General features: G+C 44.3%; 1 non-coding gene across 1 annotated transcript; it reads left to right on the top strand.

Moving 5' to 3' along the window:
• Positions 1 to 6,692: 6,692 nt before the first annotated feature.
• On the top strand, positions 6,693 to 6,818 carry LOC127183845 (small nucleolar RNA SNORA40). The gene has a single exon (XR_007830089.1). It is a non-coding gene; the product is annotated as a small nucleolar RNA SNORA40 (small nucleolar RNA).
• Positions 6,819 to 7,258: the final 440 nt, after the last annotated feature.

The raw sequence follows: 7,258 nt of genomic DNA, 5'->3' as shown, positions 1-7,258 counted from the left end.
GATACTTTGTGTAAGTCATTAAATGCAGCCTAATCAGTTCCTTATGTTGTGCTGGCAAGACTCTTCTCAGAGTCTCTGGATTTCTTTAAGGAGAAAATATCCCTAAAAGTCCTAGGGGGAGACAGTAATGGAATCTTAAGTCTGCATGACACTGGAAGTTTGTTCTTTTCCCATCCCAAGGACCTGGTGATCTTTCCTAACATAGAAGGTGGGCGCTTTTCTGCTCACAGTTTGAGAATACAGTATGCTGTGGCAGCAAAGTCACGGCTGCTGGAGCTTGAGGCGCCTGCTCACACTGTGTGTCTTTTGTTTTTTGAGACAGAATTTCTCTTGTAGTCCTGGCTGTCGTGGACTCGCTTTGTAGATCAGGCTGGCCTTGAACTCACAGTAATCCACGAGCCTCTGCCTCCTGAGTGCTGGGATTAAAGGTGTGTGCCACCACACCTGGCTCATCATCTTCGTTTTATCCAGCCAGACCCCCTCTCCCCCGCCTCTATAGAATGGTGCTACCCCCATTTCGATCTTCTCGCCCCAGTTAACCCAATGTACACAAGGCTGATGTACGTGTACTCACAGACGTGCCAAGCGACTGTCTCCAGGTGAGGGTAGAGCCTTAGATTGGCAATCCATCTAAGTCACCAAAGACTTTTTTCTTGAAGGGCATTTAACCGACTATGACATACATAGTCTGTGCATTTACAGTATCTGGAGAGACAACCGAAACAACAGTGGGTTTCACAATGCCTGCGGAGTGGGGTCCCTGCCGCCAGCCAAAGCATCTCCTTCTATAAGAAGCTCAGCCAAGCCGGATGTGGTGGCGCAGGCCTTTAATCCCAGCACTCGGGAGGCAGAGGCAGGCGGATCGCTGTGAGTTCAAAACCAGCCTGGTCTACAAAGTGAGTCCAGGACAGCCAAGGCTACACAGAGAAACCCTGTCTCGAAAAACCAAAAAAAAAAAAAAAAAAAAAAAAAAAAAAAAGAAGAAGCTCAGCCAAAACCAAAGCAAAACCCGAGGGGAAAAAGCAAAGAGGGAACATAGCAGGGCTTCCCTTGGCCAGCTTGTCCTCTCCTCTCTAATCTGTTTGTCTGCTCCACACTTTGTTTCTCTCTTTCAAAACAAAATGGTCAGCTAAGTTCACAGAGTTGAGCCTGGTGTGCATAGATAGCTCATATTTCATTTGTTGGTTTTTATCAGTTAATGAAAGCACTGTGGTGTTGGAAGCCATGGCTCGTCAGTGCGTAGTATATTGAGTTTAGTAAGCAATTTCTGTAAATGCTAATCTGCCTCCCCCTTTTTGGTATCTTTTCCTCCTTTTCCTCTTCCTCCTTCCACCCTCCTTACTGATATGAGTAAGAGGACAGGATAAGATCTGTCCTAACAGGGTACCTAGACAGTCCACAGATATCTGGACAGCCTTCCTAACATTACATTTAAGCATTAGCTAACATAATTATAGTGGCCTTAGATGTCAATATTGATGGTTAAGTCTCACAACTCACACACAGGGAATATTGGTTCTTTGAGCAAAGTTTTGCAAATTAGCAAGGAGTGACCTTGATCAAGCTGTTTTAGTCTTAGCCAGTAGGTCAAAGGATTTACCTATGAGAGGGAGATGGGAGTTAGCCACTCAATTATCTGGGGTGGTTTTGCTTGATTAGTGGAACTTTGAGACTTTGCAGTGATTAAAATTTCCCCCTTAAGCTTATAGTATACTTAGTAGTTTCTCATCTTGACTTTGGCCGTGTAGATTAAGGTACAAGGAGGACCGGGGATGTGGAGATCGCTTTTCCCAGAGATGCCCCTGCACGCCATCGTCCTCCTTCGCAAAGTGATGCTGACACTCCTACTCTTGGGAGGTGAGATTCAGTCTTCTTCTTCTTCTTCTTCTTCTTCTTCTCCTCCTCCTCCTCCTCCTCCTCCTCCTCCTCCTTCTCCTTCGTGTTGAACCCCGACTAGTCTGAAAGTGACCCCATGAGACCTTATAGGTGAAGTCACAAAGGTGAAGTAACTTGGACTTCAGGCTTTTAGACTCAGGATCTTCAAAGCCAGCCACGACTTGGTGAGAACACACACAGGACTGTAGGGAGACAGCTCACACCCCAGCTCTGGCTGTGATGTAGAAACTCTCAGAGTCAATGAGGATGTGAACAAGAATGATTTAAGTGCTTCTAGCAGCAAAACCCAGACTGGGCATTGGAAGAAAGTCCGGAAGAGGTTGCCTAGCTGGACTAAGTACTCCCCAGAGTTTTAGGAGCTGATAATGGTTTCCAGATGGTTGTATGTCAACTTGAGACAAGCTAGCATCATCAGAGAGGGGGGAGCTTCAAATGAGAAATGCCTCCATAAGATCGGGCTGCAGGGAAGTCAGTAGGCATTTTCTTAATTAGTGACTAATGAAAGGGAGGTGCCACACCTGGGCTGGTGGTCCTGGGCTCTATAAGAAAGTAGGCTGGGCAAGCCAAAAGTAACGGCACTCCGTCATGGCCTCTGTATCAGCTCCTGCCTCCAGGTTCCTGCCCTGCTTGAGTTCCTGTCCTGACTTCCTTCAGTGATGAACAGTGCTGTGGACATGTAAGCCAAAAACGAACAAACAAACAAACAAACAAAACAAAACAAAAACAAAAAAACAAACCCCCAAAACAATCCTTTCCTCCCCAAGCTGTTTTGGTCACAGGTGTGCCATTACAGCAACAATTAACCCTAACAAAGACAGAAACTGGTACCAGGGTAGTCAGAGTATTGCTGTGACAGACGTGACTTGTTTTTGGAAGGACTATGCAAGAAATCTGGAACTTTGGGCTAGAAAAGCTATTGCTTCTTCGAAGCTTGGTGAGCCATTCTGTGGGAGCTTGGAAGATAAGAGTGTTGAGAGCAGAGATGAAGATGGGGGCTTGGCTTGTGGGGCTTCAGAGGGAAGTTTGAGACTCTTCTAAGGATTGTATCAGGACCCTTTGTTAATCTGAGTTAAGAATCTGTAGTTCTGGTCAGCTGGGGCTGAAGACTCAGCTGTGGTGAACAAGAGACCAGAACCACTAGAGTGAAACCTTTGCTGTGCCAGGATACTCTATGCTGGTCGGCTGGCACTGAGAAGTTAGCGGTGCCTCGCTGAGGTGAAATCTTCTGGAAGGCGTTTCCTCAGAGTCAGCACACAGCAGCTGCGTTTCAGATGTGGTCAAGGTTGTACCTTGCACTGGCAACTGGACGTGGTAGAGTCAGAGTCACCCAGGTGGTAAATAGTTTTGAAGGCATCATCAAGGGGTCAGTGGAGAGAAGCTAAGGCTTGGTGCTGTGTGGCAGGGCTGGAGTCCCCGAAGAGAGGCTAGGAGAGGCTACTGCTGAAAGTGCAGCCCAGTTATAGCAAGAGACTCCAGCATTTCAGCGATGCCTGAACCATGGGATACCAAGAGCAGCACTGCAGAGGTCGGGTAGAGCCAACCAAAGGCTAGAAGACAAGCTGTGTGTGCGGCAGAGGGCGGAATTCAAGAAGTGACCCAAGCCCTGTGGAGGAATGCACAACATTGTGAGTGGATCCCAGACACTGGACACTGTAAAAGTAACTTTTACTTGCCTATTTTAATTGTTGTCTGGGAGGCTCACTGCCTCCTTCTGCTAACCTAGGTTTAGTCCTGGAAGCTTCTAGCCTCTGTACAATCTAACCTAGGCTTAGAATGTCTTCAGCCTCTGAGACTTAGTGCTTAATAAGCTCACCCTCACTTGTTCTTTCTGAGCTCTGGGCTGGCTGGTTCAACTCAGCTGTTCTGGCTCAAACTCTTCTCCCAGCTGACTGATTTAATCTGGCTTCTCTCAGCCTGGAATTGCTCTACCTGGCCTCAAACTAACTCCAGCATTCTTTTCTAATTTTCTGGCTTCTTCTCACTTTAAGGTTTGTTCTGTCTTCACCTGTGTCTAGCTTGTTGTCTTAATCAACCTCTGTAAAACTCCTGGTAAAACTGCCTCCCCTCTCCCCTCCCCCCTCCCCCTTCTCCTCTCTCCCCTCCCCCTTCCCTTCTCCCCTCTTCCCGTCTCTCTCCCCAGTGCCCCTTAGTAGCTTCCCTTTCCTCTCTCTTGTGAGAGTTGGGCGTATGGGCGTATCCTATTTTGTCAAATCTCTTGCTGATTCATCACCTTTTCTGCCACTCAGTGAGACATCCCTTTCAAGCATGGGTGCTTCCTTCTACAAACTTTTACCTTCATTGTTTGGGATTAAAGTCATGTACCACCACACCTGGACCTAAGCTTTTACCTGAAACTTGCTCTATATTTGCTTGCCTGTCTCCCAGATTAAAGGCATGTGTGTGTGTGTGTGTGTGTGTGTGTGTGTGTGTGTGTGTGTGTGTGTGTGTGTTTGTGTCTGTCTGTGTGTCTGTGTTATCGTACAGACATAGAAGGTCTTCAGATGTGATCTCTTGACAGAGCAGCCATGTTCTGAATTAAAATTCCTCTATAGGACACTGAGTTATTTACACAGAAGGAGTTGGGGTTTTCTTTGTTCAGACTGTGACTGTGCCTTGCTTCTTTCCTCTTGAAATAAGGAAGTATTTGGGTTATTTTCTTATTTTACAGGAGCACACCTGAATGACATCTTTTTTGTTTATGTGTATGTGGCTTTTCAAGACAGAGTTTCTCTGTGTAACATCACTGGCTGTCCTGGAACTTGATTTGTAGATCATGTTGTCCTCAAACTTACAGAGATCCACCTGCCTCTACCTCCCAAGTGCTGAGATTAAAGGTGTGAGCCACCACATTGGGCCCTCAGAGTGAATGAATTTTTAAAGAGATTTTGGATTTCAAGAAAGACTGATTTAAAAACAAAACAAAACAAAACAAAACACTGAGTTTAAAGTATTTGAATTTGTAAAGAGTGGGCCTTTTAAAGTTTGTAAAGTGTTTTACATTTTAATGACAATATTAATGTGATCTTGGGCATGAACTTAAGTGGAAGGGTTATTGCTTAATAGTGATATGTTTGTGGGTTGGGGTGACATGGGGACAAGTGTGCAGTTTATCAACTTCCTACAGCTAGAGTCATCTCAATAAAGAAAATGCTTCTCTAAGATTGGCCTGTGGGACATTTTTTTTTTTTAAGTTGGAGATTTATTCCACCATCATGGCTGGTGCCTTCCCTAGGCTCCTGGTCCTGGGTTCTGTAAGGAAGCAGGCAGAGCAAGCCAGTAAGCAACACCCCTCCATGGCCTCTGCATCTGCTTCTGCCTTCCGGTCCTTGCCCTGTTTGAATTCCTTTCCTGACTTCTTTCAGTCATCAACAGTGATACGGAACTGTAAGCCAAATAAACCTGTTCCTCCTCCAAGATGGTGTGTTCTTAAGCTACTAAGTTTTAGTGGGACACATTATGCAAAAAAAAAAAAAGAGGTTCCTGGAATGGGAATGGTGTTCTCGTTAGACTCCTGAGTAGGCTTTTGTGGTCTACAGCAGGGTTTCTTTTGACCACACAGCAATGCATTCTAGAAGGAGACATTTACTGAGGCTATTATGTGGCACGTAGTAATCATCTAAGCCCTCAGCTCCATCAAGCCTGGTGAGAAAAGCCACCAGAGCCTGACAAAATTAGAGCTACGCTTCCAAAATCTAAGACGAAAAAGCCAGTTACACACTACATATAAACATATGATATCATATTTGACTTTTAAAAATGTTTTTTTGTGTATAGATGAGCTTGTTGTGGGCATAGATTTTTTCTTTTTTCTTTTTTTAGTGTTCTACCCTTAAAGCCTAGAGGAGTGCCTTGCACAGAAGCACAATAAAAATACGTTGAATGAATGAATGATCATTGTGGTGTTTAGTGTTAATTGTTAACTTGACAAAAATCTGGAGCTACCTTGGAGACAGGCTTCTGAGAATTACCTTTTCTCTGCTATTACACAACAGAAGGGATTGTGTCAGTTATGTTAATTGAGGTGGGCAGCACCATTCCTTAGGCAGGGGATCCTGAACTGTGTGAGAGTGGAGGAAGTAGGCCAGGTGCTAGTGTGTGTGAATTCATTGCTCTCTGTTCATGATTATAGATGCAGTCTGACCAGCTCCCCCAGGCTCCACTGCTGTGACCTCACTGCTCTGATGGGCTGTAACCCGGAACTGTAAGTTAAAATAAACTCTTTCTCCTCTAAGTTGTTTTTGTCAGAATGCTTTATCACAGCAACAGGAAAAAACAAGACAGAACAAAACTAGGAAAATGTTGGTATCGGACAGAAGACACCAGAAAATTTATTTCTGGAGAGTGGAACTATATGTGGATATTGTTTGCTTCTTTCTTCTTTCTCCTAATTCCTTGACAATGATCATCTACTCCTCGCAGGCCATACTTATAAAATACAACGCTGCTTTGTTTTAGTATAACAATAGCCTTAGAAAGGCCCCCAGGAGAGTCTCTTCCTCCTGTAAGTTTTCCTATGTAGAAAGGAAAACAGCTCAGTTCCCATGCCAGTTCTGATTGATTGTTCCTATTCCTGATTACCTAGCAAGCTCAATGGAGGATTTTAAAGCTACACCTGGTTGACTAGTAATGTCTGCTGTGGAGCAAGTATGGTGGATAGGAAGGTACACTTGCCTTGTGAGTACATGCAGTTATTGTTGTCATGTATCTTTACAAAACAGTGATTCTGATGAGCTTTTCAGGTGAACTAAAATTTTAATAGGGGTTAGCGTGTGTGTGTGTGTGTGTGTGTGTGTGTGTGTGTGTGTGTGTGTGTGTGTTGAACTAGTAGACAAAGACATAAAGCAGATTTGAGAATAAAACCTCTATTGTAATCCAGAACTCATGGCTCTGTATGAGTTTATATATATATATAAAAGAAAGAGCATGACAATCAAGACAGTTCAGTATGATGATGCTATTGATAACCAGGTTGCTCTAAGAATTAAGAGCTGATGATTTAAAAACAAAGAGAGGCTAGAGTGATGGCTCATTGATAGAGACAGTGGCTCTCTAACTTCCTAATGCGACTCTTCCTCATGCTGTGGTGACCTCTAAACATAAATTATTTTCATTGCTACTTCATAACTGTAACTTTGCTATTGTTATGAAATGTACTGTAAATATCTGTGTTTTCTGATTGTCTCAGGTGACCCACTGGTTGAGTTCATGTATTGCTCTTAAAGTTGACCAGGGTTCAGTTGCCAGCATCCATGTTGGATGGCTCCCAACTACCTGTAACTCTAGCTCCAAGGGAATATGTCACCTCTGGTCTCCATGGTTACTAACACTGTCATTCACATACCTAGCGGTGACACCACACATA

This window comes from Acomys russatus, chromosome 31 (genome assembly GCF_903995435.1).
Source record: "Acomys russatus chromosome 31, mAcoRus1.1, whole genome shotgun sequence".
Classification (NCBI taxonomy): domain Eukaryota; kingdom Metazoa; phylum Chordata; class Mammalia; order Rodentia; family Muridae; genus Acomys; species Acomys russatus.
Note: the sequence above shows the minus strand (reverse complement) of the source record. Positions and strands in the feature narration are given on the sequence as shown.